The sequence below is a fragment of the Lipotes vexillifer genome, unplaced genomic scaffold (genome assembly GCF_000442215.2).
Source record: "Lipotes vexillifer unplaced genomic scaffold, Lipotes_vexillifer_v1.1 scaffold481, whole genome shotgun sequence".
NCBI lineage: Eukaryota > Metazoa > Chordata > Mammalia > Artiodactyla > Lipotidae > Lipotes > Lipotes vexillifer.
This window is the reverse complement of record NW_006789873.1, coordinates 2,173,040-2,184,056: the sequence shown is the minus strand read 5'-3', so window position 1 is coordinate 2,184,056 and position 11,017 is coordinate 2,173,040.

Below are 11,017 nucleotides of genomic sequence, written 5' to 3'. Positions count from 1 at the left end.
ATTCCTGCTCTGGTTCTCTGAAGGGGAAGAGCTGGGGTGGAGGTGGAGAATCCCTCCAGTTGGGACCGAGTTCCTGACCACTGAGAAAACCTGCCCAGGACCTCCCAGGAGACTGGCTGGACTGGTCCTTTGGGCTCTGCTCTCAGCACGGCCTTTCCTGATGGCCCTGCAGAGAGGGACCTCACCCTGAGCCAGACTCACTTATTCTCCTTCCCAGGAGCCCTGGTGTGAGCACAGAGGAGACAGTGAGAGAAAGCAAGAGAAAGAGGCTTGTGTCTTGCTGGCTCCTGACCCAGGAGAGAAGCTGATAAGGCCTTACTTATGGAGATGCCTCCTTTTTTCCATCAGTAACTTTAAAATATTTTTATTTAAATATCTCAAGCTCTTGAGGCTTGACACTTTGGAAAAGGAGGCCTTGCCCCAGGCTGTCGAATAGCAGTTACAGAGTAAACGAGTGACCATCTGGGGTGGGCAGGGGGTGTCTGTGAAATCAGATGTCAACTGGGGTCACCCTGTCATTTGAGATTCCCATAGAATTAGCCTAAAACCCTGCCCGGCATCCATAGGAGCCACTGCATGTGTCTGCGCATTCTGAGGAGAACCTGCTTTTTTCCTAATCACACACCTCTGGCTCCGAGTTCTTGCTTGGGCTGAATCAGCTTAGTAAACAGAGGTTCTCACCATCTCACCCTCACTGACGCTGTTCCCCACACTGGAGACTGGAGACCGGTAATGTTGAAATGAATAGCCCAGCCCTGGCTGCAGTTTGCATCACCTGGGGAGATTTTAAAATTCCCAATGCTGGGACTTCCCTGGTGGCGCAGTGGTTAAGAATTCGCCTGCCAATGCAGGGCACATGGGTTTGAGCCCTGGTCTAGGAAGATCCCACATGCCATGGAGCAACTAAGCCCATGCGCCACGACTACTGCACCAGCGCTCTAGAGCCTGCGAGCCACAACTACTGAGCCCGTGTGCCACAACTACTGAAGCCCGCGCACCTAGAGCCCATGCTCTGCAACAAGAGAAGCCACCGCAATGAGAAGCCTGCGCACTGCAGCGAAGAGTAGCCCCCACTCGCCGTAACTAGAGAAAGCCCGCACGCAGCAACGAAGACCCAATGCAGCCAAAACTAACTAACTAGATAAATTTGCTTAAAAAAAACCCCAAAACAAAGCTCCCAATGCCAAGGCCGCAACCCATGCTGATTACATCAGAATCTCTGGGGGTGTGGAACCCAGGCATCAGTATTTTTTTTTTTTAACATCTTTATTGGGGTATAATTGCTTTACAATGGTGTGTTAGTTTCTGCTTTATAACAGAGTGAGTCAGTTATACATATATATATGTTCCCATATCTCTTCCCTCTTTGTCTCCCTCCCTCCCACCCTCCCTATCCCACCCCTCCAGACAGCCAGGCATCAGTATTTTTAAAGCCTGTGTTGTGCAGCCAAAGTTGAGAAACAGTGCTTTCGAAGTTCAGACAGACCTGGCCCTGCCACTTATGGGCTCATGGACCTTGAATAAATTACCTAAGCTTTATGAGTCTCAAGTTTCTTCATCTCTAAAAGAGTTTGTATGAAGAGGCCATGAGTTAATCCTGATAAAGCCTGGTGCCTTGTAGAGACTAAGCACCTAATAAATGGAAGCTGTTAATATATTTTTTATAAGACAGTCTACTGCTGTTATTAATGGTGGATAAGAGCAATTTAACACCCTTAAAACCGCTAGCTTGGGAAACTGGTGCTCTGAATGGAGGAATAAGAGAAGATAAATTCTAGCCACAAATATTCATTGTGATTCTAACTCATGCTAAGCTTCGAGGGGACCCAGTGATGGTTTGATCTACGCTTTCCAGGGACTCACAAATCTAGTTGTGGGGAGAATAGATGTGTAGACAAAGAAGGAGGAAGTGAATTTTAACTTACGTTAGACAATGAATAGATTCAAACTCTGTGCTGGAATGGCCAGGAGAGTTTTCACTGAGAAGGATGTGGCTTTGAACTATGGGTAGGATGAGGGAGAGTGTCTCAGGGAGAGGAAATGGCTGAGTAGAGATTCAGTGGCTGGAATAAAGATGGGTGGACTGGTCTGAGTGAAGCAGAGGGTTTGTTATGGAAAGCCCTGGGGGATAAATGTAGAAAAGCAGGTTTGGGAAGAACTTGAATCCCAGGTGAAAGGCTGTGTACTTGATCCTATAGGTTCTTAAGGAGTGTGTGTGTGTGTGTGTGTGTGTGTGTGTGTGTGTGTGTGTGTGTGTGGTGTGATGGAATCCTCTGAGCATTCAACGAAAAGCTACGTATATGGTGTGGGAGATCAAGGATGGTAATGAATCACATCCCTCCCTTATGGGATCTGAACCAACAGAGAAATATACAAGTGAATCAGAATCAAAGTAGGAGCTCTGTTAATAATAAAGCTGTGTTGGAGAACATAGCATGGCCTTAAGGCAAAAATGGACTTCTTACTCCTTCCTCTAAAATTAGATGAATTTAGCCATCTAGTCACAAGCAGGAGAAGCCCTGACCTGGTTGCAGAAGCAGGAAGCAGAGAGAATATTTGCCACTTGTACAGAGAAATGTAGCAAGAGGTCAGGTCATTTATTTGCAGTACCTTGACATATTAATCTCTGACCAGAATTGGAACCAATGGAAATCAGGCCATCATAAAATGGTAAATTTATAATTTCAGAAATTTTATTGACTCTCTCGGAGTACATGGACCCCAGAATAAAGATCCCTGATATAGGCAATGATAAGTCACAGGTTTGTTTTTTTTTTTTTGGTAAGGAAATGTAGTAGCAGATTTATTCATCATAGCCCCAAATTGGAAGCAACCAAAATGTCCTTCAACTTTTAAATGGTTGAACAAACTATGGTACATCCATACCATGGAATACTACTCAGCAGTAAGAAGGAATGAAAAATTGATACACAGAAACCTGAATGAATCTCCAGAGAATGATGCTGAGTAAGAAAAGCCAATCTCAGAAGGTAACATACTGTATGATTCCATTTATATAATATTTCTGAAATGACAAAATTATAGAGTTGGAGAATAGAACTGTGGTTGCCAAGGCTTAGGGATGTTGGAGCAGGGAGGGAAATGGCTTTGGCTATAAAAGGGTAGCACAAGGGATCTCTGTGATGGAACTGTTCTATATCTTGACTGTGGTGGTGGTCACATGAATCTACACATGTGACAGCATTGCGTATAACTGTAAACACACACAAACACACGAGTGCATGTAAAACTGGTGAAATCTTAATAAGGTTCGTGGATTGTATCAATGTTAATTTCCTGGTTGTGACAGTATTCTATAGTTAAGATGTGACCGTTGGAGGAACTGGTGAAGGGTGTGTGGGATTCTCTGTTTTATTTCTTACCGCATGTGAATCTACAATTAACTCAAAGTGAAAAGTTTCTTTTAGAAAATCAAGTTTCACAGAGCACTGAGTGTAGTATGATTCTGTTTCTTTCATGCCCTCAAAAGGATACATTCATGTATATGTACTTATATAGGCATAAAAAAATTTTGAGAAGGCCACACAAGACAGTTAATAGTCGTAGCTTTGTGGGCCTGTGGTTAATAAGGAGACCTACTTTTCACTGTACATCCTTTTATATGCTAAATTATTTTAACAATATGCATATTTTATTTTTAATTTTAAAGGAAAATTAGTTGAAGCAAATAAATTGTTGTAGTCACTGGAATCAGATATGCCACGTTATCATTGGAGTACTGGCATCTGATTCGTCTTCCTTGGCTGCACTCTGCACAGGAATGAACACTTGCATATACATAAAATATTTCCGGAAAACACTGTTCCCAGTGGCCACCATTAAGGAATGGCGTGGTAAGGAAAATAATGTGGCCTCAAAGTTGTCCATCTCCTGGGCTTCCCTGGTGGCGCAGTGGTTGAGAGTCCGCCTGCCGATGCAGGGGACACAGGTTCGTGCCCCGGTCCGGGAGGATCCCACGTGCCGCGGAGCGGCTGGGCCCGTGAGCCATGGCCGCTGCGCCTGCGCGTCCGGAGCCTGTGCTCCGCAACGGGAGAGGCCACAACAGTGAGAGGCCCGCGTACCGCAAAAAAAAAAAAAGTTGTCCATGTCATAATCCCCAGAACCTATGATATGCTTTGGCACATGGCAAAGGAGAATTAAGGCTGTAGATGGAATTACGGTTGCTTATCAGCTGACTTTAAGATGGGGAGATTACCCTGGATTATTCAGTCATGCCCAATGTAATCACAGGAGTCCTTATAAGTGAAAGAGGGAGGCAGGAGAGTAAGGGGTCAAAGTCAGAAGGAGACTTGAAGATGCTATACTGCTAGCTTTCAAGATGGAGGAAGAGACATGAACCAAGGAATGCAAGTGGCCTGGAGCAGCAGAAAAGGCAAGTGAACAGATTCTCCCCTGGGGCCTCCAGAAGGAATGCAGCCCTGGTCTCCTTGATTTTAGCCCAGTGAGATCCATTTTGGACTTCTGACCTACAAAACTATAAGATGATAGATCTGTGTTGTTTGAAGCCACTAAATTTGTGGTAATTTGTGAGACCAGCAATAAGAGACTAATATAAATGGCTATGAAGGTAAGAGAATACGCTGAAATATTTTTACTTTTCAATTGACACCCTTCTTTAAGAGAAAAAGAAACAAATTCATCAAGTTTAAGAGCTAAGTGGTGACCCTAGATAAATGGTTTTCATCAAAACTCTGGAGCCCAGAGGGAGAGAGAGGCTCTGAAGGGATGGGGCTCTAGGCCCACTCAACCCTGTCAGAGCTGAAGCTTTTTCACTTGTATCTGTTATTTATATTGGGCTTTGGTGGCTGTATTAGTCAGGATTCTCCAGGACAACAGAGAGAAGGAGAGGGAGAGAGAGAACGTGGATTTGAAAAACCCTCTTCTCATCTTCCATCTTTCTTGACTATCACACAGAACCCTCATAACACTCTGATCACTCTAATACCGGATGTGTGGGGGTTCTTCCCTGCCAAGCCATTCTCTGTGACACCGGCTGGGCAACCCACACCTTAACTCAATTCCCACACTATCTACCTGGAGAGAGCGTCAGATCCCACAGGTTGAGGGCTCAGTCCCACAATACTGCCCACAGAAAGTTATATGATTTTCGAAACTTTAGGCATTCCCACAATTGAACAGTCTTTCACTAATAACAAAAACAGCTACCTTTCAAAATAACTTTTAAAAAAGAACCTATCCAAAGAGTCTTAGAGAAACATAAGCAATTTAGTCCAATTGCTGGCAGGGTGACAGGGAAGCCATTTTGGTCTTGACCAGGATTTAAATGCCTGTTCTCAAATAAATGTGCCCATTCCAAATGCCATTCGAGGGCTTTTAGACACAAGTTTCCATAGGGCTATGATGACCAATAAGAAATCACATCTCAGTGCCTTTCACATTTGATGAGTGATGTCTGTAGCCTCACTGAAGTGAGGTCAACCTCTGGATCTGATGCTTGAGAGCTATTAAGACTTTGGACAAGTGACCTCTTTGAACTGTAAGATATTCAAGAAGTTGTAGCTATTTTTATTACTATTACTATTATTATAAATTCCCATTTTAAATGGGGATAATTAAGTACCTACTTCATAGGATTGTTACGGCAATTAAATGAAATAACGCACTTAACACTTTGGCATACAGTAATTGCTCAGCAAATGGTAGTAGCTATTAATAGCAGTAGTAGTGTGACATCTAATGTGAAAGTGACATTATAAAGTCAAGTCGAAATCCCATTAAAATTATTCTCGAAAAGTCCTACGAATATTCTGAAGTACACTCTCCGTGCCTTTGCGTACATCCTGTCCAGCTGACTTCCTTCTGTCTCACGCTCATCCTGTTGCATCTACTCACTGAGTGGAACGGCAAGTGACTCGCTCTTTGTCTTTCTTTTATTTTCCTGTATTGGGTGGGGAGGGAGGAGCAGCACGCACACTCAGTTGAACTGGCACGAATTAAATATGGTAGATGGCACATCACTGTTTATTAGTCCTAGGAAGCTGGCTCTTTTCAGTGTTATCTCCTGTGAGCCCTACCCTTTGCTACTTTCTTGTCCTCTGAGCCGAAAGACATTAAAAGTTTTGAAAAGGCTGACCACGAGACTCCTTTCTATAGGAACTACAGAATTTTAGAGTTGCAAAGGATCTTGAAGGTGTTGACCAATGCACTGGGTGGCAGAACGTGCCACCAGATGTGACTGTGCTACTTACAAGCCGGGTGAGCCACTTAACCCCTCTGCCCTTCCATAAGCTCACACGTGAAATGATGGCCTGTGCTACCCGCTTCCCAAGGTTGTGAACAAGACTCCACAAGATAGTATTTATCCCAATAAAGATATTAATAATAGCTAGCACTTATTGAAGGCTAAGTTATCTCTGCCTTTCACATTTGATGAGTGATGTCTGTAGCCTCACTGAAGTGAGGTCAACCTCTGGATCTGATGCTTGAGAGCTATTAAGACTTTGGACAAGTGACCTCTTTGAACTGTAAGATATTCAAGAAGTTGTAGCTATTTTTATTACTATTACTATTATTATAAATTCCCATTTTAAATGGGGATAATTAAGTACCTACTTCATAGGATTGTTACGGCAATTAAATGAAATAACGCACTTAACACTTTGGCATACAGTAATTGCTCAGCAAATGGTAGTAGCTATTAATAGCAGTAGTAGTGTGACATCTAATGTGAAAGTGACATTATAAAGTCAAGTCGAAATCCCATTAAAATTATTCTCGAAAAGTCCTACGAATATTCTGAAGTACACTCTCCGTGCCTTTGCGTACATCCTGTCCAGCTGACTTCCTTCTGTCTCACGCTCATCCTGTTGCATCTACTCACTGAGTGGAACGGCAAGTGACTCGCTCTTTGTCTTTCTTTTATTTTCCTGTATTGGGTGGGGAGGGAGGAGCAGCACGCACACTCAGTTGAACTGGCACGAATTAAATATGGTAGATGGCACATCACTGTTTATTAGTCCTAGGAAGCTGGCTCTTTTCAGTGTTATCTCCTGTGAGCCCTACCCTTTGCTACTTTCTTGTCCTCTGAGCCGAAAGACATTAAAAGTTTTGAAAAGGCTGACCACGAGACTCCTTTCTATAGGAACTACAGAATTTTAGAGTTGCAAAGGATCTTGAAGGTGTTGACCAATGCACTGGGTGGCAGAACGTGCCACCAGATGTGACTGTGCTACTTACAAGCCGGGTGAGCCACTTAACCCCTCTGCCCTTCCATAAGCTCACACGTGAAATGATGGCCTGTGCTACCCGCTTCCCAAGGTTGTGAACAAGACTCCACAAGATAGTATTTATCCCAATAAAGATATTAATAATAGCTAGCACTTATTGAAGGCTAAGTTATCTCATTTAATTCTTACAATATCCTTGAATGAGGTAGTGCCCAATTAACTGGGCATTACCCCCCCCCCAGTAGTGCCCAGGATAATTAATTATCCCCCATTAACTCATGGAGAGCCTGAGGCACCAGAAGGTGTGTCAAAACTCTTTGAAAACTCTGAAGCGCTCTGCAAGCGTCGGGGATGATGGAGATGAGGATGTCAAGGGATAGAAGTACAAATGTGACCTTGGCAAGTCACATCTCCAAACGGAGCTGAGTTTTCTTATCTGTAAAATGAGAAGGTTGAACTCTTTCAAGGTACATCCAAAACTTTAAGAGTCTAAATACAAAAGCTTGGAGCAAGGTCCATTGTCTACACACTAAAAGTAAATTATTTCAAGAACAAATTCTAATAAATTCACTTGTCATGCTCTCTATAGCTGCTCCATTCAGTTCACATGTTGAAGCCTGCATGACATTTCACCCACTGCCAAATCGCCCCTTTCTTTTATGTTTATTTGACAAGCATGAATGCTTCGAAATGTTCTGAATATTTTCTCCTTAGAGCACAATTAAAGGACCAAGGAACATTCCCAGTAAAGCCTGCTTAGCCCCAGATTATAATTTAATGATACATTCGTGGCTCCTTTGGTGTGCCTTACTGAGATAGCTGATGTGCATTTTTCTGTAAGGCCAACAGAATGCATTTATTTTCCCATGTTTTCATTGGAAATATAACATTATAGTTTTTCAGAGACAGAGAGAGAGAGAGAGAAGGAAGGAAGGAAGGAAAGAAGGACGGAAGGAAAGATGGGAGGGTGGGAGAGACAGAGAGAGAGAGAGAAAGAGAGAGAGAGAGAGAGAGAGAGAGAGAGAGAGAGGGAAAACCTCTGCTCTAACCCAATCCCAATATTTTTCATTCCCAGATGCTTCCTTCAGTCCTTGTTCACCTGCTTCCAGATGTTTCCACAGTTCATCGTTCATTCCACAGGTATTTATTATGCCATAGCATGTAGCAGGCACTCACTGTCCTAGGGACTGAGTTTACAGCAAAGACAAAGTCCCAGGCCTTGCTGCAAGCCTTGTGTACATGAACTTTGCACTTTTATTCCCCCTCACCTTTTTTTTTTTTTTGGCTTAACATTATATCTTAAGCATTTTTCCAGGTGTCTTCCCTGAAAGAATGAGGACAGAGAGAATAAAATCGGCTCTGTAGGTCAGAGGGAATTTAAGCTCATAAAAGATTTGTGCAGTGCTTCTGGGGAAGAGATTTGAAGACGATTTGAGGAGATTTGAAAGCACTCTCTAGATGATACTCGTACATTATGTCATTTACTTCCATCTTTACGACAACTCTATGGGGTTGGAAATATTATTATCTTACTCCCATTTTATGTATAAGGAAACTGAGGCTCAGCGAGGTTCTTACTGGCTCCAGATCACATAGCTTATAAATTGCAAAGCTGGAGTTGGAGTCCCAGTCTGCATCACCCCGAACATCTCCCTTCACTTTTGGGATGGAATGGGGCCTTCCAGTTCTTCCTTAAGGAACTTTGATTTGCTTCTGTTTTTTTTTCTTTTTGAGGAAGGTAGGGAGTGGAAAATCATTCTGCACCACCTGTTGCTCAATTTCATAACTACTTCCAGGTTTGCAAGAAGATAGACGTAGAGAGAAAGGACGTAACATGCAACTTAGAGGAACTGAAAGAAAACAGGAGCTCTTCCTTTCTTTTTCTCTTTTCTTGCCTCAAGTCCTGCCACTGCATCACTTTTGTTCGGAGAAACAACTGAGAAAACAGTATAAATGGTCTACTAGCAATGGCATAAAACACAAATGACTAAGATATAGTAGCTAGACCGAATACTCAAGGGATGCCAAAGACCCACAGCTTTACTGCATACATGCAACAAGTGGTTAAAGGGAGGCCAGGGTCACCTTGAACCTTTTAGATATCTCCAAGGTAATAACAGCAACAAAAACAAAATTCCAATAACAGGAATCCCTGGACAGTCGTGCAGCTCTTTACCATCTTCAACTCCCTGTACAGCAGTTTCTCAAATATGAGCAATGTGTGAACACTTTCTGTTGGAAAAGAAATTCCTTCAGACCTTCAGTGTCGATCTTTTATTATAATATTACTTAAATAGATGGTAACATAAAAGGAGACATAAGCTCCTTATGCTTAAACAACAGTAAAACCAGATTGATTTTTGCAGATTAAATGCAAACAAAACTACAAAATCAAATTCAAATTTGGACATTAATTTCAAAAATTCAAATCACAAACATTAATTTAATATGATGGTTGATGTTGTTTTGCTGAAACTAAATCACTTTTCCCAATGTGAATACTGGTATGAGCATTATTAAAACACTTCCTCTGAAGTAACTATGATATTATCCACCTTCATTTGGAAAAAATACATCATTTATGCATTAGGTCTACCTCTGTTCTTTTCTCTTGGATCCAAAACAATTAAAAGAGTACCCTTCGTACTATTATGATTGTAAACAGAAATGCAAATTCTGATGCTGAAATTGCATGACAGGATTTGGTTATAAGGTGGTCGTCCACTTAATACAATTCTGGGAGACATCTTAGGACCACACTTGGAAACACTAGAGATTAAGAGCATAAGCTTTGGAGTCCAACAGATCTGAGTTTGTATCCTGGCTCTGGCTTTGACAGTTTCTAGTTGGGCAAGTTATTTAACCTCAGGTTTCCTCCTCTATAAAATGGGGATGATAATAGTAGTACTTTAATTTTGCCTGCAGAAGCAGGCAACATGACTCACTTTCTAGACATGCGTGATGTTTAAGCCTGAAACTCTATAGAGAAACTTCAGAGCTCTTCTGTAACTTATTTCAGAGCTCCTCTGTAACTTGAGAACAACACAGAGTTGGGCAAGTTGAAAAAAAAAAATTTCTCTGGCCTCCCACCCTATCCTCCCAATATCTGCATGTGCTGTCCCAGGTTCATGTTTTAGAGTGGAAATGGAAAATATGATTGAGCCTAAAAAGGGAAACAACTGGCAATGCCAGTTAGACATTTGAGAATGAGTTGAACCCGTGCCACAAGACAGCTGTTTTTATCTGAAGCCCACCAATAAGGACTTGCTTTTTTGCTTCCTGGCCTGGCATGAATCCTTTGATTCCTGAGGCCCCCAAGGTTGAAAATAGCCTAGCCACCTGCCAATGGTTGGTATATTTTTAGGACCAGCAGGATTGGAAACAGGGCTCTGTATGCCTGGAACTTGAGCCAGGCTTCTGGGTGGGTCTCTTACCTCCATTGGGTTGCTAGGTCCTGAGTTGCTGGATCAGATCCAGCAGCCAGTCATCGAACAGGAGAGAGAGTTCTGAGAGGAGCAGATTGCAATAGTAAAAGGGGGAAGAATACAGGAATAACAGGGCAAGTAGAAGGTCTTAGCTAGTGGATATTTGGATAAAGGATACAGGAAAATTGTGTAAATGCTAGGATCCCATAATAAGCAGAAATCACAGCACTAGACCCTTTCTTTATTAAAAGAAATGTAGATCAATTTAAAATTTATCTTATGGTCTCTTACCAAAAATCTCTCAAACAAAAAGCCTAATACACTTGAAATTGTCACAAAATCGTGTATGCGTCAAATTATAACAGACGCATCCAAAGATTTTGT